Below are 20951 nucleotides of genomic sequence, written 5' to 3'. Positions count from 1 at the left end.
GTAGGTCTCTGTGTAGTAACACCCCATCAGTAGGTCTCTGTGTAGTAACACCCCATCAGTAGGTCTATGTAGTAACACCCCATCAGTAGGTCTCTGTGTAGTAACACCCCCATCAGTAGGTCTCTGTAGTAACACCCCATCAGTAGGTCTCTGTGTAGTAACACCCCATCAGTAGGTCTCTATGTAGTAACACCCCATCAGTAGGTCTCTATGTAGTAACACCCCATCAGTAGGTCTCTGTGTAGTAACACCCCTTCAGTAGGTCTCTGTGTAGTAACACCCCATCAGTAGGTCTCTGGAGTAACACCCCATCAGTAGGTCTCTGTGTAGTAACACCCCATCAGTAGGTCTCTATGTAGTAACACCCCATCAGTAGGTCTCTGTGTAGTAACACCCCTTCAGTAGGTCTCTGTGTAGTAACACCCCATCAGTAGGTCTCTGGAGTAACAACCCATCAGTAGGTCTCTGTGTAGTAACACCCCATCATTAGGTCCGTGTAGTAACCCATCAGTAGGTCTGTGTAGTACCATCTCATCAGTAGGTCTGTGTAGCACCTCCCCATCAGTAGGTCTGTGTAGTATCTCCCCATCAGTAGGTCTGTGTGTAGTACCTACCCATCAGTATGTATGTGTAGTACCTCCCCATCTGTAGGTCGGTGTAGTACCTCCCCATCAGTAGGTCTATGTGTAGTACCTCCCCATCAGTAGGTCTCGGTCAGGAGCTGTTCTCATGATGGAGTCAAATCAATCATTTATTTTATATTAATTAATATCAACGCGACCATATAATATTTGTTATTAAACTGACCACACTACATATAAGCTCAGGTTTCCAGAGTTTTTCAAAAACTTTTTATCTCATAATTCTTAAAACATTTTAGCATCAGAATTTTTAAGTATAGTATTTGATTCTAAGATATTTTTTTTGGGAGGGGATCAATCTTGTACTCGGGGAAAAATAGAATTAAGACGCTCTTCTGTTTTCGTCTGTCCAGGTAATGCTGTCACTCTGTCAGTCACGACCTCCAGTACAACTCTCCTACAGGAGGCCTCCAGTACACCTCTACAACACTGCCTCACACTGTGACCAGTACACCTGACAACTCTGTCTCTCACACTGTGACCAGTACACACCTTACAACTCTGTCTCTCACACTGTGACCAGTACACACCTTACAACTCTGTCTCTCCCACTGTTACCAGTACACACCTTACAACTCTGTCTCTCACACTGTTACCAGTACACAACTTACAACTCTGTCTCTCACACTGTTACCAGTACACACCTTACAACTCTGTCTCTCACACTGTGACCAGTACACACCTTACAACTCTGTCTCTCACACTGTTACCAGTACACACCTTACAACTCTGTCTCTCACACTGTTGTAAGCTAACCAATAATTGACAGAAGGCGAGTGGCGTGTGGAGGAAGAGAAGGGTCCTTCTGTCACCTAGCAGGTTACTACATTATGAAGTGTGGCTGTTGTACCTTGAGGACGCTGATTACATGGGGCGAGGCGAGGCCAGCCTGGTGATTATCGTACGCCACCACTCTGTGGTATCGTACGCCACCACCCGGCCGCACACACCGCACGCCACACCAGATAGTATCGCATGCCACCATCCGGCAGTGTCGTATGCAACCATCCATAAGTATCGTACGTCACCACTAGAATATCGTGAGCCACCACCCGGCAGTATCGTAAGTCCACCACCTGGAAGTATCGTACGCCACCATCCGGTGGTATCGTATGCCACCATCTATAAGTATCGTACGCCACCACTAGAATATCGTACGCCACCACCCGGCAGTATCGTAAGTCCACCACTTGGAAGTATCGTAAGCTACCATCCGGTAGTATCGTATGCTACCATCCATAAGTATCGTGCGCCACCACCCGAGATTATCGTACGCCACCACCCGGCAGTATCGTAAATTCACCACCTGGAAGTATCGTACGTAACCACGAGGAAAGATGGCACGTCACCACTCGACACTATCGTATGCCACCCTCGGCAGCACTGAACGCTGCCCTCGACAGTATCGTACTCCACCCGTTGATGGAACCTCGTACACTGGAAACTAAGAGAACGTGCACTTACCTTGTTACTGTCGACAATATCCATTCTATCAATCGTAACACAACTTTATTATGTACGTAGTGTTGTTCTTACGAAATTTATGATCACTTTACCGGAATGGCAGGATCGTTTTCATATTGAGGAATACTACTTTTTTCTCTCTGGGTTATTGATGGAAAGGTTGTTATTGTTAATTTTGTACCAAAATGCCATTTTCTGCTGTCGAATGTCAGAGTCAATAAAGGAAATGGAAACGTAATAGAAGTTGATTTTTGAAATAGCGGTGGCAAATGATTACTATACTGTATCACGTTTCGTTTTCTATTGATGGTGATTATTATCATTATCAATATTATCATTATCATCATTAATATCAATATCATTATTGCTATTATTATTTTATCGATTATTATTGTTATTAATATCAATATTAGTTATTATTATTTTATCGATTATTATTATTATTATTATTATTGTATTCTATTCTTATCAACATTATTATCATTATTATTATCATTATTATTATTATTGGTAGTAGTAGTAGTAGCGGTAGTACCATTATTACTACTATTTTTACAACATTGCTGTTGCTGCTGTTGATGTATGACGAGATGACAAGAGTCTTTTTAAGATGGAGTTGTTCTGTTTATATAATTATGTTTTACTTCATTGCTTATGGCTGTAACTGTACGTTGTCTCTAACCTTTTTGAGGGATCTTTATACGACACCACACAGTGGTTAAGGCTATACACTTTAGAGGCATCTTGTATTGTCGTAGAAGCAACGTTTCTCATTTAACGATATATAAGCACAATGGAGGGTGTCACGGAGATTCGGCCTCCAACTTTTCCCTTAGTATTTCTCTCTATTTTATATAATTAAAATGTATATCAAAGGATGAGACAAACGATATATATATATATATATATATATATATATATATATATATATATATATATATATATTATATATATATATATATACCTCGCAAACGCGGGAGACAGCGACAAAGTATAAAAAATATATATATATATATATATATATATATATATATATATATATATATATATATATATATATATTCTCATGAGTTGGGATATTCTGGCGAGAACTGGGTTTCCTTTATCTTGGTTACTTAAATTTATTATTAGATTTACGTCATAATTAGGTTGTATGGTTAGTGATTTACATGATGATTATCCTGATATAAAGTGAAATTAATTCATTTATTTCTTCATACTCTTAAAAGACCAATAAACGAATTGTTTATGAAATAAACGGGTAATTTTAGCCCCCTGTCTCTCTGGAGGTACTTTATATATATATATATATATATATATATATATATATATATATATATATATATATATATATATATATATATATTGGAGTTCAGATCACTTTAACATGTGATTTTTCCATACATGCTGCACGACATGTTTCACGGACACAATCTGCCTCATCAGGTGCTGACAATTCATAAAGTTTTTTTTCCCCCAATCCCAACACAACCAAAACTTTATGAATTGTTTGCACCTGATGAGGCAGATTGTCTCCGTGAAACATGCCCTGCAGCTTGTATGGAACACATTACGTGTCACATAAAAATCATCTAAACTCCTACAGAATTGCGATTTCACCTTCATAACTATCATCATGGACTAGTGTGATCATATCAGCATAGGTGGTTTTATATATATATATATATATATATATATATATATATATATATATATATATATATACATTTTTTTACCATACACATTCGCCTTATCCCGCGTTAGCCAAGTAGTGTTAAGAACAGAGGAGTGAGCCTTAGAGGGTATATCCTCACTTGGCCCACCTCTCCGTTCCCTCTTTTGTAAAATTGTAAACGGGAGGGAAGGATTTCCAGCCCCCCGCTCCCTCCCCCTTTAGTCGCCTTCTACGATACGCAGGGAATACGTGGGAAGTATTCCTTCTCCCCGATCCCCAGGTGTATATATATATATATATATATATATATATATATATATATATATATATATATATATATATATATATAATCACCTGTGACAGGAAATTCTGGCGATAATTCAAAGTTTCCTTTATCTTGAGTACTTCAGTTTGTCATTAGATTTACGTAATAATTAGGTTGCACTGTCATTGATTTATTTGAAGATTATTCTGATATAAAGTGAAATGAATTCATTTACATTTTCATACTCCTGAAAGACTGTAATAAACGAATTGTCCATAAAGGGAAAATGTTCTCTCTCTTCTCTCTCTCTCTCTCTCTCTCTCTCTCTCTCTCTCTCTCTCTCTCTCTCTCTCTCTCTCTAACACATACACACACACAGCATCAGCAAGATTATTGTCGTCGGTGAAGCACTACTGACTTCATTATTGTTCACTATTTATTCGGTAAATCTCACACTAACATCATTGGGCCACACATGTACGTTCACTTAAGTACTGTATAGCAGATCAGGAGTACATAGCGAAGCCAGGTAACAGAAGACTCGATGATCCCTGACACGGGAGTACATTGGAGGAGGGAGTTAGGTCACAAGCCATTCATACCCAGGGGTCGCACTGCTTAGCTGAGGGATCGTACCGCCACGCTCACGGGTCGTATCGCGACGCTCAAGGGTCGTACTTTCGTGCTCAGGGGTTCGTACCGCTGTACTCCAAGTGTTCGTTCGGTCGTGCTCAAGGGGCTGAAATGCTCCTGGGGAGGTCAACTGTACACAAAGGTTCCTGGCTAGCTAACCCACCGCGCCACTCGTACTCTTGAACATGACCGCTGTCCCTCATGTCGTAACTCACTCGCTAATGTACTGCACCGCACATATTTTCTTTTCTCCTCCAATCGCCATGTTTTGAAGTGGTGCATAGTATTTGCTCTCGGAATCATTAATGTAAAGACCCCCACCCCCCCAATTAACTCGTTACGTGTCGTAAGCTAGTTCTGTAAACCTCGCGGGATGTTGCGCTCTCTCTCTCTCTCTCTCTCCCATGATAACCAGTATTCGTGTAATACGATTTTCCTTTGCGTATTTAATGCTGATATACACATTTGACGATGATGATGGTGATGATGTTTGCATAAATAAGTGCACTTTTGGCAGTCTTCTTCTTGTTTCGCATTTTATTTGTCGGGATGAGAATGAGAACTACTGAACTCAAAAAATAGTTTTTTTTTTCCCCTTTAATTAGTACGTATTGTGGAAAAGCTTCAGACTTTTAGAACCTTTTTTCTTCTCTGATGTTTTGTCGAGATCTTTCATCTATAATGTCCCCGGTGACATACCTTCGAACTCGATGAAAACAAATGAAGCGGTCTCGACTCCTTCATTGTTGTCTGTCGCGATTCTGTGGCTCTGTTCGAACAAGGACCCAGTTCAGTGTAGGTCTCTCCTTCAGAAACTTTCTGAGCCCCTATGTTCTGTGGTGATATTTTGTTATCTATAATGACCCCGGTGTCACAGCTTCGAACTCGATGTAAACAAAAGGAAACGGTCTCAACTCCTTGACTGTTGTCTGTCACGAATCTTTGACGCTTGTTCGAACAAGGAACCTATCTAAGTTGGGTTCATTCTCGCCGGATGTCCAATGTTGCTCTCGTTACCATCTCAAGACGACCTCCATCCATCCTGATACGCCCCGTCTCCTCTCCTCTACACGCAACTCATTCCTCCATCACTATACATACCTCTCCTCCATCCCCCACTCTCACCCCAGTGTCTCAGCACTCGCTTTCCCCCTCCAAATCCCCAAACTCCACCCCTACGTCTCAGAGCTCTCTCTCTCTCTCTCTCTCTCTCTCTCTCTCTCTCTCTCTCTCTCTCTCTCTCTCTCTCTCTCTCTCCACACACACACCCCCTCCCCACCACTCTCTCCCTCCCTCTCACCCCCACCACAGTTGCCTGAAACAGAAGTTCGTCTGGCCTCATTTGTCAGAAATAGGATTTTGATAGCTTCGTCCGCGGACCAGACCGAAACTGAGGGCGAAATGGACTAATTTTGCTGCACCACTCAGGAGCAGAACACGTTACGCTGTTTTAATTAATACAGATGTCAAGTGCGCCTCTCCGGGCCCCCTTCCCCTCACCCTTCCCGCCCTCACTCCTCTTTGCCTCTCCGGGCCCCCTTCCCCTCACCCTTCCCACCCTCACTCCTCTTTCCCTCAGCTCCCACACCCTCAGTGTGTATAGTTACAGTGAGGGATCTACGCCCCACTCTACAGTTACAGGCTCTTGCGTACATTTACAGAGCAGGTTCTCAACACCCCCGTCTACAGTTACAGGGGGTGCGAGTGTGGACCATGTGTACACTGTACAGGTAGAGTGACGGGGTCCAGGTACACCTGAAATCATTATTGCATTCCTAGGCCACCAGGGTGAAGGCGGCGCTGCCTGACTTAGACAGCCAGGGACTATGGAAGCTAGATTACCAGTGCTCTGCTATTAGAGTCTGTCTGTCGAAGCAAAACTAGCGAGGGAAGACTACGAAAGCCGTGCTATAGGTGCTATACTGCTTCCTATCTATCGGGGAGATGCGACAGAGAGATAAAGCGGGTCAACGTTCACTTCAAAAACCCCACCAGAGATTACCTTAAAAAAAAAGACATCTTAATGATAGACCGTGTGACTATCATTGTCCAAACAAAAGACTGTTGGAAAGATCAGGGCCATATATGACTGTCACTGTTATAACAAAAGACCACGATTGAACAGTGCTATGTGCTACAGTCACAGACATCATACCAAGTGATCCGTGTGTGTCATGTATGACTTCATTACGGTGCCTTAGCAGGAAAAAGCTTGCCATCAGTGCCATGCCAGAAGAACAGGGCCAAAGTGCTGGAGGGGGAAAAAAAAAACCAGGCTAGGATAAGCGTCAGACATATAGAAACAGACTAGTTGATATATCTGCCAGGACTCTCATAGTAGAAGCTGTTTAGTTATTTAAGCGAGTCTTGAGAGAAGCGATGATGGTGTTGATGATGATGTAGGAGGCGAGGCAGTAGCGACGTTGGCCAGGGTGGGCGAGCGAGCTCGACGGGGCCAGCCAGCTCCGCGACACCCATGGCTTAGTTTATTAATTAAAAATTCCTATCGATTCTGTTGCTAATAGGAATGACAGTAATGCGCGTTCTGATGAGGCGTATTTTCTTAGGTTTCGACCGTAGTTTCTCGCCCCCGTGTTCGGTTGCCCGCCACGTTTGTTGGCTGTCAAGCCTTAGGTGGGGCAAGTGTGTGGGATGGGGGCCGTCTGGGTTGATCCGCGTCGATGGGAGAGGGAGGAGGAGGAACAGGACGCTCGTAAGGTAAGGGGATGCCGCGGTCAGACGTAGCAAAACGGACGCTGTGTTAATTAGGCAACAGGCGCGTATTCAGCGCCACATATGTCGAGTGGTAGTTTTTGTTAGCCGTTGTCCGATTCCTGGGGCCTGGCTGTGTTTTTATTAATTGAGGTCTAGTGTGTGCGTGTTGATTAATTCTCTAGTGTAAATCATCATAATATGCACAGTGTTAATTAGAGTTATGCATTTATTGCTGGTAATGTTGTACAATTTATGGGATGAGGGACTGAGGAGGGAGCCTCGCTACGGCGGAGCGGAGAGAGAGAGAGGGAGGGAGGGAGAGGAGGGAAGCAGGTGCCTCTCCTTCCCCCGCTCCACAGAGGGGAGGGGGTGGAGGGACATCGCAAACGGTGGATAATGAAATTAAATTGATAGGTCAACATGCGCGAGAGGCGACAATATTTTTTTTTTTTTTCAATCTCGTCCGTTTAGCAGACCTGTGAGTGAATGAGGAATGGTAGAGCAGGTGTGTGTGTGTGTGTGTGTGTGTGTGTGTAGAGGACGGTAGAGGCCAGTGGCCAGTGTCAGAACCTTCCTCACTTACAGGGTACCTCAGTTTTACCCTGGGGGAGAAAACCAGTTCGGGTTATTTCCCATTTTTGGTAAGCAAGTCATCAAGATGACCCTTGGAAAAAAAAAAAAGTAAATTTGTCATCCTCTTTGTTCTAATTTGTGTTCAGGATGACCTCAGACAACCCATTTCAGGTATCCTATTTCGTCAGACGAATTTGGGTAAAGATGACGTTAAGAAACCCACAGTTTACGTTGTCTGTCACCAGACGAGGGATGAAGATGACTCTTGGAAACTTAACTTTGGTCATCCTGTCGATTTGTAAAGTTGACAGACACACGCGCGCGATGATAACGGGTCTCATAAGATGCACTCGCAGAAATGTCGTATTCTTGTCATCTTCTCGTGAACCCCCAACTGGTCTTGCTGTATTTGTCCCCCACCGAAATAACAATATACTCGCGGCAGTATTTTTGACAGAACTTTTCAAATACATTTTCTTCGAAGGGGGGGAAGGGGGGAAGGGGGGTGGTGTGTGTGTGTGTGTGGAGGGGAGGCGTTCTTAATAAGTTTCCAAATTGCACGCCACCGTCTCCGAAGAAATACTTTGATAATCATTAACAAACTCTAAATTAATTGAACAATAAACTAGGGGTTGGGGGAGAAAGGGGGGGTTGGAAAGCTTCACAAACAAAACTGTGATTAAAGTTGGCCATTATTTAGTGTGGGCGTTAGTGTCGAGGGACCTAACGCAAGCATCTTTTGCCCCCCCCCCCACCCGCTTCTCCTTGTGTCTTCCTGTTTATCTTCGTATTTCCTCTCTCTCTCTCTCTCTCTCTCTCTCTCTCTCTCTCTCTCTCTCTCTCTCTCTCTCTCTCTCTCTCTCTCTCTCGGTGTTTCTTCCTTGGGTTGTCTCTACCTGTCTGTCTGTCTGTCTATGTAGCACTTTGATAATCCTGTCTCTCACTTGTCATTGCTTTTTCGGTCGTATGTCTCGAGGTCTCGTTTTCTTGCACGTTCTTAGCATCTCGTCCCCGTGGCTGACTTTCGCTACACGTGTGTGTGGCTGTGGTCGTCTGTCTCATTTTCTCTCTCACGCTGTTTTTCGTTCTTTACTTCATCCTTGTATCAACGTTGTCATTTTTCCCCCCCTCCGCTGGCAGTAATAAATCGAGCCTGTGTATCGAGATGAACAAGTCAGATAGCGAGAAAGATTTTCGTTGCCAATTAATTATTTGTTTGTTTGTTAAGCGGACAGAAGTTGTCTCTCTCAAGTATACTCTTGTTGGGTCAAGGGAAAAAAGAATTAGATTAGGGAATCACAAATCATAGCAACGAACTCACTGGAGAGATCGAGGTGACAAGTGTTCTTTGTGGTGCTCAGTAACGCGGTCACATCACTTCACGTGACTGACTGGTGTCGGTCAGTGAAGGCTGTGGCTCCCTCGTTCCGGCCTTCCACAGGAGGATGGTGTCTACCTGGGTGTGTGTGTTGCTTTGTGCCAACGCCCCTTGCACTTGAGATTGCCACGGAGTCGCGCCTGATTGGCTAGTAGGAGACACATTCATCCCCCAGTTTAATTGGTTCATCTTTCTACCTCTTGTTAAAACTGTAGTACAAGACTCTCTAAATTTTTAGTTTATTTGTTATTACTATTTTTTTTTCTTTGGACTGAGTAGAATTCAGCTTTTCCTAATTCATTTTTTTTTTTTTTAGTTTAGTAGAAGAGAGGCTGACAGCGTTACGTGTTGAAAGTGAATGAAACTGACAACGTCATGTCTTGAAAGTGAATGATAAGAAAATGCCACGTATCTTGTTGCCCTTAGTACAAGGACTGATTTCGGACAGCTCTTAAGATCAGGGTGTGTGCTTTTGTTGTTTCCTTACTTAGATGTGAGAGCTTATAGATCATGGAACGACCTTGTGATATATTTACACTTTCTTGGCACCGAGTGTCAACATTATCACTAGAATTTGAGTGCAATAAATCCACATTGGTGCTTATATATATATATATATATATATATATATATATATATATATATATATATATATATATATATATATATATATATATATTAGTAGTCTATTTTCTTTAGCCATTGTTCAAGGTAATACTTTAGATAAATCTTTTGAGTGAAAGCAGATTAATGATAAGATTGGTAGGAAATATCGTTTAACGTTTCTGAACGAGTTCAGCAACTTTCTCAATCACATGGCTTGCCCAGCCGCCCCTGAATGTTGCGTGCCTCCGTGAGGCAGGAGGAACCCCTCTGTGTGTAGCCGGTGAAGAGGGGAAAGACAGAGGAAAAGGGGACTAAAAACAAGTAGATAGAATAGTATGTAGAGATGAAGGAGTAAATCTGAGTTTTTTTGAAGGAGGAGAAAAACTTGATTTTGTATCGAGTGAGACTATATTGTTTTACGAGACGTGACGCAAGATCCTTGCAAGAACTGGAAGAGGACAAAATTATCAGCCTCCCACTTGAATCAAAATTTTCTCAGAAGACGCCGGTATTGACTGCCGTGCTGTTATAGACTGATTATATGCATGTATATATCTATATAAACATCTATATATCTGTATCTGTTCTGTTCATCCTTCTTTCTACACACACAAATTATATATATATATATATATATATATATATATATATATATATATATATATATACATAGTGAAGTTCACCGCTAAGGGTCTGTTCACGTCGATAACATAAACACATTTCCTAAAACCTTAAAAGTTTATATTTTTGCCGCAGTATTTCACGTCATTATCCCGAATACATCCTACAAAAGTTTCTCTGTAAAAAGTCAGTAAGCTAGGAGGGACATGTCAGAGAGAGAGAGAGAGAGAGAGAGAGAGAGAGAGAGAGAGAGAGAGAGAGAGAGAGAGAGAATGTCTAAGAGGGATTCGACTGAGAGAGAGAGAGAAAGGGGGGGGGGGAGGGATTTCACTCGGGGACAGGTGGCTAAGTGCGACCAACCAGGTGTTCCAGGGCTGCGAGAGCAACACGACCCCTGGCCCTGGTGGTGGGCGGGCCGGTCGTGGATATACCCGAAGATGAGAGACTCGACTGGAAAATACCCCCGTAAGGTATAGACTTAGGAACTGGTTAAAGGGAAATCCGCCTAAGAGGGACTGGCACAGAAACCACCTTTCCCCCAATGAAGGACTTTAGACGGAGTGGGGGGTGGAATCTACAGAGAAAGCCTTTCCCTATGAGAGACACAGGTTATGGGGACATCCTCCAAGGAGGAACTCTACAAAAAAAAAAGAGCCTCACTTAAGAGCGACTCATTGTAGGGAACATCCTGCTATGAGCGACTGGACGGAGGAAACCAGGTGAGAGGGAACTACTTGTCTTGCTCACACACAGAACTGGTAGAACGAGTAGCAGCAAGATGAACCACTTGTTTTATTCTCTCTCTCGTAGGAGAGATTAAGAAAGGGGCACTTGGTCGAGAGAGAGAGAGAGAGAGAGAGAGAGAGAGAGAGAGAGAGAGAGAGAGAGAGAGAGAGAGAGAGAGAGAGAGAGAGCCGCTACTTACGATGGGTTCGTGTGAGAGGAGGGAAGGGAGTCCAATTGAGAAAACCCAAGGTACAAGGGACCAGGCTTACAAGTCCCTACTTGAAGGGAGACTCGTTTACTTAGAACCAGAGCGAGTGAGCTCGTGAGTGCGTTCCTACAAGGAGGGAAGCCAGCAGAGGTGGAGTTGATCTGGTTTTGACCCCTCACGATCTCTCTCTCCATGACATCCAACTCTCTTCGGAGTAACCACACTGTCCTTGATCTGACTAATTGGGCGACAAGACTCGCCTTCTGTCACTCTGTTAACGAGCTGCAGCAAGGAAAATCATAGTCCATTATTTTGATGAACATCATCAACACCATAGAAATGAACAGTCATTGCAATGCCATCGCCACCACCACCGCCATCATCACCATACTTAACAACTCCACCATCATCATCATCATCATCATTATCCTCACCTTCGCTACCAAAGCAGCTCAACATTACAAGCGCCAACAGCAGCGGCAGGTCACTCACAGAAAAAAAAAAAAGAAAAAGAAAACAGCTCGCCAACAATTGCTCACCGTCAATAACTCACCACCACCAATATCACGGGCCCCACCCACCGTCACCACCACCCGAAGACCAACACAGCTACCATCCTCCCTCGCTCCCTCCACCTGCATCATCATGGTCGCTCGCACCAGAAACAGTGTGGTAAGCACCACAACCAACACCACCACCACCAGCTACCACCACAACCAGCTACCACCATCACCAGCTACCACCACCACCAGCTACCACCACAACCAGCTACCACCACCACCAGCTACCACCATCACCAGCTACCACCACCACCAGCTACCACCACAACCAGCTACCACCACCACCAGCCACCACCATCACCAGCTACCACCACCACCAGCTACCACCACAACCAGCTACCACCACCACCAGCCACCACCATCACCAGCTACCACCACCACCAGCTACCACCACAACCAGCTACCACCATCACCAGCTACCACCACAACCAGCTACCACCATCACCAGCTACCACCATCACCAGCTACCACCACCACCAGCTACCACCACAACCAGCTACCACCATCACCAGCTACCACCACCACCAGCTACCACCATCACCAGCTACCACCATCACCAGCTACCACCATCACCAGCTACCACCATCACCAGCTACCACCATCACCAGCTACCACCACCACCAGCTACCACCATCACCAGCTACCACCATCACCAGCTACCATCGTCACCAGCTACCACCACCACCAGCTACGACCATCACCAGCTACCACCATCACCAGCTACCACCATCACCAGCTACCACCATCACCAGCTACCACCACCACCAGCTACCACCACCACCAGCTACCACCACCACCAGCTACCACCATCACCAGCTACCACCACCACCAGCTACCACCATCACCAGCTACCACCACCACCAGCTACGACCATCACCAGCTACCACCATCACCAGCTACCACCACCACCAGCTACCACCACCACCAGCTACCACCACCACCAGCTACGACCATCACCAGCTACCACCATCACCAGCTACCACCATCACCAGCTACCACCATCACCAGCTACCACCATCACCAGCTACGACCATCACCAGCTACCACCACCACCAGCTACGACCATCACCAGCTACCACCATCACCAGCTACCACCACAACCAGCAGTCATGAGTTATCCCACATCGGGCAGCCCATGCAACACCCAAACTGACATATTCTAATGAGATGGACTTTTGTGTGCGTTTAGAAAATGATGCTCGCTTTATAAAATGAGAATCCCTCCGCGCCAAGTTGGGATTAAGTAGCCCGGAGCGGAAGGATCATTCCCCAACTTCCTCAGAACGGGACTGTCGACCTTCGGGTCCGGAGCGAGGCCTGCTTGGGGCCACCTTAGGTAAATCCAATTATAAAAGAAACACTTTCCTTTTGGCACAGGGTGAATGAAAAGTATCTACTTCTAACGAATAGATGTACTAATTAACTCTGTGAGGACACTTTTGTAGGCTCTCGCAGACCTTTCTTCATCTAATGAGGTTGGTCGCTTTTCACGAAGGAACACTTGGCTTTTGTTGCAGTGGAGGGCGGCGACTGTGAGAGGCATGTGAGTGCCGTTGTGCTCACAAGCTGTACCCGGCTGCTCTCCTGGTTGTGGCCGGGGTTGTGGTGGTGTGGTGGGTCTCTCTCTCTCTCTCTCTCTCTCTCTCTCTCTCTCTCTCTCTCTCTCTCTCTCTCTCTCTCTCTCTCTCTTGCGGTAGTTGCTTCGGTACGTAAAGGATGTGGGTGGGTGGGTGGGTGAGGCTTGTGGCTAGAGGTGATGTGGATGGTAGTGATGATTTCGTGGTTGTAGGTAATGTTTTTGGTGGTGGTAAAGTAATGCGTGGTGGTAATGTAGGGGGGTTGTGAAAGTAATGGGGTTGTGGTAATGTGGTGGGCGGTAGTTATGGGGTTATGGTAATGTAGTGGGTGGTGGTAATGTAACGGGTGGTGGTAATGTTATGGTTGCTTTTTGTAGATGCTGCTGCTGGACTTGTGAGGGATGTAGGCTCTCTCTCTCTCTCTCTCTCTCTCTCTCTCTCTCTCTGCAGATGACAACTCGAGAGTCAGTAAAACCAACGTACATCAGAGGAAATCATCGCAATATACATAAATGGCCTGAAAATGATTTGCATGTGGGCAGAGAAGAGGAGACGATGGAATTTAATTAAGGAAGAAAAAAGAAGAGAGGAAATAAGTCATGGAACGATTAACATTATCCCCGACGACTGCCTACTAAGGCCCAAGGAAGGAAGGAAAGAAGGACGTAGAAAATGAATAATAGGTCAGAGACTGGGAAGTCTTCATTAATGAGAAACTTGAATTCGTGGAGCAGACTGATAAGATGATTTCTATCAAGTCTAATAATGACTGGTATGATAATGATGACTTTCACAACGAGAGACAAAAAAAAGCTTACGATGAAAATGTTGAACGTATACTCAAGAAGCCAAACTGAATACTGCTGCGTCATATGGTCATAAGTTAAGCAATGGTATTCATCAAGATTAAGAGAACTGCAATATATTGTGAATATAAGAGATTGAAAGAACTTGAACGCCTACAGCTTGGTGAGGAGGTAATGATATATGATTATCAGCTTGGGAGCAAATCAAGGGCGTCAAGAATAATGTACTGTATATAAAAGCGTGTCAGCAAGATGCATAACTATGTGGTCTACAATAATACCTCGTAATGTACTAGTATGATATCAAACAAAAATGGACGAGGTTCAGTTAAAAAGTTTGAAAGGTTGTACACTGTATTGCCAGTAGAAGATAAAAACGCATGGAACTAAAAGAAAAAAAAAAAGTGAAAACTTGATATATAGTCCAAGTCAGTAGCAGATGAACCCAGGATAGACAGTCATGTAACGAGAGTAACGGTAGAGAGAGAGAGAGAGAGAGAGAGAGAGAGAGAGAGAGAGAGAGAGAGAGAGAGAGAGAGAGAGAGAGAGAGAGAGAGAGAATCATTCATCAAACAAGTTGTTGGGCGTGTGCAACGCGCTACCACCCATAGCCTTTGGGCAAAATCATGTTGTAGGTAGTGGTCGGTATGATATTCTCTCTCTCTCTCTCTCTCTCTCTCTCTCTCTCTCTCTCTCTCTCTCTCTCTCTCTCTCTCGTCAAATGCATATTGATACAGAGCAATCTGGCTACCGGTAATCCCATGTCCTATAGCCGTTGACAGATTACCCGTCCCAAGAGAGAGATAGACACACACACACACACACACACACACACACACACACGGTTTTGGCGTTTTACGTCGCCATCGCAGTGGTACCTCCAGAGTACAACAACGCTGTGTGCGAAGGCATCTCGCTTATCAATGGCAACGCGGACGTCTCGTCTTGTGTGGGTGTGTTCGTCCCTGGTGCTGGCTCCTCTTCCTCAGCTTCGTCGCCTCTGTACGCGGCCAAGGTCTTTGATCGGTTTTTCCTGATGTGGACGCTTTTTGTCATCGCTCAGATAATTGAGCGATACCCCGCGAATGTCTCGTCCTGATGAGGACTTGCGGCGTGTTTTAATAGTCAACACATTTTTCACTTGTGATGGACAGGGCGGTGTGTGTGTGGGGGTAGCTGGTGGTAGTTCGTCGCCATGAGGAGTGTGGTAGATGGTGGTGGTGAAGGGTTTCTTGAACCCTTCCCTCCTCACCCCCACACTGTGGTGAAGGGTTTGGTAATGCTTGCCTCTACCCACACCCCATTTTTCAACCCTTCCATCTTCTCCCCACAGTATTTCCCTTCCTCCACTCTCTTCTTCTTGTCCCTAAAATGCTTCCTTTCTTCCAGTCCCTTCCTATTCTCCCCATACTGCCTCCCTTCTCACCACTCCCTTCTCCACTCCCTTCTTCCACACACCACACACACTTACTGCTGGTCTTCTGATATGGAGCTACAACGACGTATTTACAACTTGTTTGTTAAAGACAATCGACCACTTTGGCGCTCCAGATCTTTACTGCTTAAGAGTCACTGACAAATCCTCGGCCAAAATCGCACTACCTTCACTTTTGTAATTATACCACTTTAGCTGGAGACCTCGGTAACGGCATCAGACCTCTTAATTTTGATGATTATTGAACGTCTCTTGCTTGGGGAAGCAGAGCGTCCTGTGTCTGGTGGATGCTGTAAGTACCAGCTGATTCAGCTGTTTACACCTGGTTCCTAGCGTTTCTTCTCGTGTGTGTGTGTGTGTGTGTGTGTGTGTATGTGTGTGTGTTACCCCATCTCCATCCCTGTTTTCTGTGACATCTGTGCACGTCCTGCATTTTAGATAATGCTCTCTTGATCATAGAATACTTATTCTCGGCACCCCATCCTGCATCTCAGTTGTGGTGTCTTAAATGCAAGGCAACAGACAGTCGCGTCTTTTGCAGAGATCTTGTACTCCGTCTTCTTCCCCTGGTCTACCGTTTTTACCTGCTGTGCACTTGTGTTTATTGGATGATGTCCATCGTCAATCAAATAGTTGAAACCCCCTGTCCCCGCACCCCCTCTGTTAGTTCTTAGCATCAAAATGCAAGACATTAGACCTTAGAAACACACTTCCTCCTGCCCTCTTTTATTTTTTTTTCCTCTCTCTTTTGTATCGTTGCGTCGGCGTCGTAATGGTGGATCGTAAGTGTTGTTATTCCCTTGTGTTGGTCCAACGTGCCATGCGGGTGTTGTGATGTGGTGTTTCCGTCGACCCCTCTCTGCCTCCGTCCCCGCCTCTCCCCGTCATAACCCTCTCTTCTCCGCCATGCATCTTTCATTATTTCCATTTCCAGCTATCCAGAGTTCTCTCTCTCTCTCTCTCTCTCTCTCTCTCTCTCTCTCTCTCTCTCTCTCTCTCTCTCTCTCTATCTGTGGGAAATTCTCCAAGTTTCTTTATTCATACTTTCCTCTCCCTCCTCTTCTGTACTTTAACTTTTTCTGTGGCTTTTCTTTTCCGTCATGATCACACGTTGCTTTCCTTAGTGTTCACGATCCCAGACCTTGTCCTGGTCCATCACCCCAGCAGCGTTTTCCCTGATCTTCTCCCAGTGTTTGTTGTCGTGCCTTTTCCTTGTCTCTCTACGTCCATATTTCTTCCTCTCTTTCTTCTTCCTCTTTTTTCATTCTTTTTCCTTACCTTTCTACCAACTTCTCCTCCTCTTCACTACCCACTAACCTTCCTTTCCTTCTCCTCTTCCTTGCTCTCCCAGTCTCATCTTATTCCTTCTTTCTTTTTCTTCTTCCACTTGATTCTTCTTCGCCCCTGTCCTCCTCTTCCCACTCCTCCTCCTCCTCCTATCATCGGCCTCTCTCCCAACCCTGCTCTTCCATAGCCCGGCTGCCTCCATTACCCGTGTTAGACACCGTTTTAAAGTCATGAATACGGAATCAGGTCAACAAAGAGCTTCGAATTACGGCAGTATACGGCCGGAAAACTTGGCCCCTACGCATTAACGGGATGTCTCGGGAACAGTCCTTCCACCCACCCAACCACGCCCACTACGTCCCTGTCGCCCTTACGCCCACAACCATGCCCACTCTGCCCACACCCTCACTGCTTACTCCCTTTGGTCAACCCCGCCCACGCTGCCGCACCCACCCTCTCACTCACCCCTCGCCGTCCTACTCTCCCTACTGTAATCATTCATCTGTTCTCTGGGCCTCTTGTGTGTCTGCCGTCCCTCCTCCCATCTTCCTTCCCCGTCCCTCGTACTCTCCTTCCTCTTCCTCCTCCTTCATTTCCTCTTTCTTACTCGCCTCTCCCTTCCTCCACATTCCTTCCCGACCCTCTTACTCGCATCTCTTCCTTCCTTCTTCCCTCCCATCTTTCTTCCTCTCCTCTCCCATCCTTCTACTTCCCTCCCGTCTCTCTTCCTCTCCTCTACCATTCACCGTTTTACCGGCTTAATCTCTCTTTCTCTCCTCAGTGTACCACCCTCTCTCACCGGCCTACTCCCCCTCACTCCCCTATCTCTACCACAGATAGCCCAGACGTGGGCCAGCAGGCCCTCTGTTATCTGTCCTCCCCACGTATCCCCATGTACCACCTCACGGGCCTACCTCCTGTCGCTCTCCTATTCCCACCGCTCTTATCCTTGCTTCCTCCCTCTTATCTTATTGTCCGTCACCAACCTAGATTTTTATTCTTTATGTCACTACTTCTCCCTTCGTCTTCCTCCAGTGTCTCCTCGTCTAGCTTTTCTTTTCCCTCTCTCTCTCTCTCTCTCTCTCTCTCTCTCTCTCTCTCTCTCTCTCTCTCTCTCTCAGGTTATCATTTTGCTTCCCTCCTTCAAAGAGAGCGCTCCCCCCCACCCCCCTCTTCCTTTCGTTATCCTCTCCTTCTCTCACTTTCCCTCCTATTTCCCCTCTATCTTTCACTCTTCTCTTTTCTCCTCTTTCTCACGATTTTTCTTTCATTTCTCCCTCACCACCTCTACCCACCTTCCCTTCCCTCCCTGTCTCCTTCCTTACCTTTATTCGCGATCTTCGGTTTCTCTTCCTTTACAGCCTTCTTTAGCACTCTCACCTCCTCACCCCTTCCTCATATTTTTCCCCCCCCTTTCGTCATCTTCTAGACCTTCCCTTTCCTACCCCTCGATGCTCCTTTCCCTTCCTCCCTCTTACCCCCTCCGCCTCTCTCTCTCTCTCTCACTTTCTCTCCCTCTCTCTCTCAGTCCTCTCCCTCTCTCTCCCTCCCAGGCCGGGCCCGATTACTCGCATTAGACGCCGTTTCAAAGTCATGAATACAGAATCAGGCCGACAAAGCGCGACCCATTCCATCTGCTAAACATCTCTCAAATTCTTCTCAAAAGGTATCCATTATTTCGAAGGCGATTTTGATTAGCTTCTCACAATTTCGCTCCCCCACCCTTGTTCTCTCTCTCTCTCTCTCTCTCTCTCTCTCTCTCTCTCTCTCTCTCTCTCTCCTTTACATTAGAGTCAATGTAATATGAGTCTGTCTGTCTGTCTCTCTCTGTAAATAAATGAGCAAATCCCCGTAGAATCGCTGTTGCCGATGGGTCGAGTGTAGTGGTATTACACTCAGGCGCTAGTTGCCATCAACTTGGCGAAAGGGGGGGAAGACTCGTTTCAGTGGCCGTGTTTACACCCTCCCCCTCCTCGTCGTCATCTTCCTCCTCCTCTCGTCCACCAATAAGCTGTGTACATTTTATCACATTTTTTTCTTCTTCACTGAAGCTCCAATTTTTATCTTCCTTTGGTGCTGAAATTTGTCTCTGTTTACTTTCTTTTCCCACTGGTGTTTTGGTGCACCTTGTTGGGGAGGGGGGGGGGGGGCAGACGATACACACACACACACACACACACACACACACACACACACACACACACACACACACACAGCGTCACGATACTTTATGGCCTGTGATCCCTACCGATGGACGTGGCCAGCTTCCTGAGTGCTGCAGGAGCCTCATAATGGTAGAAAGGACTCCTAGGGCAGGAAGTATTATATATATATATATATATATATATATATATATATATATATATATTTTTTTTTTTTTTTTTTTTTTTTTTTTTTTTTTTTATACTTTGTCGCTGTCTCCCGCGTTTGCGAGGTAGCGCAAGGAAACAGACGAAAGAAATGCCCCCCCCCCCCCCCCCCATACACATGTACATACACACGTCCACACACGCAAATATACATACCTACACAGCTTTCCATGGTTTACCCCAGACGCTTCACATGCCTTGCTTCAATCCACTGACAGCACGTCAACCCCTGTATACCACATGACTCCAATTCACTCTATTTCTTGCCCTCCTTTCACCCTCCTGCATGTTCAGGCCCCGATCACACAAAATCTTTTTCACTCCATCTTTCCACCTCCAATTTGGTCTCCCTCTTCTCCTCGTTCCCTCCACCTCCGACACATATATCCTCTTGGTCAATCTCTCCTCACTCATTCTCTCCATGTGCCCAAACCATTTCAAAACACCCTCTTCTGCTCTCTCAACCACGCTCTTTTTATTTCCACACCTCTCTCTTACCCTTACGTTACTTACTCGATCAAACCACCTCACACCACACATTGTCCTCAAACATCTCATTTCCAGCACATCCATCCTCCTGCGCACATCTCTATCCATAGCCCACGCCTCGCAACCATACAACATTGTTGGAACCACTATTTCTTGTTAGTAAATTGCAACTCCAAGGGCCAGGAGCGGAGAAATGTAAATCCTCCCCTCCTCCTGTATCATCACAAGGACCTTCTTACTACAAGCCCTTCATTTCCCTGCTCTTGCGTGCAGTGCAGTGCAGCTTCGTCGCTACAGGAGCCTCTGTTAAAGGGATTCTGGGGTTGTAATGATAAGGATATAATTCATATCTGTACATACACAGTGTGTGTGTGTGTGTTCATGTATTTATGTATTTTTTTCTAACTCATTTTCATGTACCTTTATTGCCATTGGCACCATCCTTAAAATCTTAAGAGAAATCAAATATCCTCTTGTCCCTTCCACACACTTCTCTCCATCTCTGTCCCTCCTTCTTATGACACTTCTTCCCTCCACCTCTCCATCCTTTCATCCATCCCTTTGTCTTTTGACTCTTCCTTCTCCTACTCCTGTTCTCTCTCTCTCTCTCTCTCTCTCTCTCTCTCTCTCTCTCTCTCTCTCTCTCTCTCTCTCTCTTCTTCCTTCATCCGTCTCCTAGCGTGGCCCCTTCACCTGCTCGCCTCTCCCTACATCCATCATTAACAAGACTTTTAGCAGGTAATGGAGACCCGGCCTGTGAATCTCCATAAAAATTAAATGGGTAAAGGAAATCGACGTTCGTATTACTGCATCCTAGATTTGGATACTCTGTGCGCGCGTGTGCGTCTCTCTCTCTCTCTCTCTCTCTCTCTCTCTCTCTCTCTCTCTCTCTCTCTCTCTCTCTCTCTCTCTCTCATATCCCC

General features: G+C 45.5%; 1 protein-coding gene across 4 annotated transcripts in view; it reads left to right on the top strand.

Annotated features, from left to right (window-relative positions):
- The window catches only part of LOC139752058 (uncharacterized), a 385663-nt gene that overhangs the window by 298014 nt on the left and 66698 nt on the right, over positions 1-20951 (top strand). The gene's annotated exons all lie outside the window — the stretch shown is intronic.

Source organism: Panulirus ornatus, chromosome 12, assembly GCF_036320965.1.
Source record: "Panulirus ornatus isolate Po-2019 chromosome 12, ASM3632096v1, whole genome shotgun sequence".
NCBI classification, from domain to species: domain Eukaryota; kingdom Metazoa; phylum Arthropoda; class Malacostraca; order Decapoda; family Palinuridae; genus Panulirus; species Panulirus ornatus.
The sequence above is the reverse complement of the archived record's forward strand: the minus strand, read 5'-3'. Positions and strand labels throughout refer to the sequence as shown.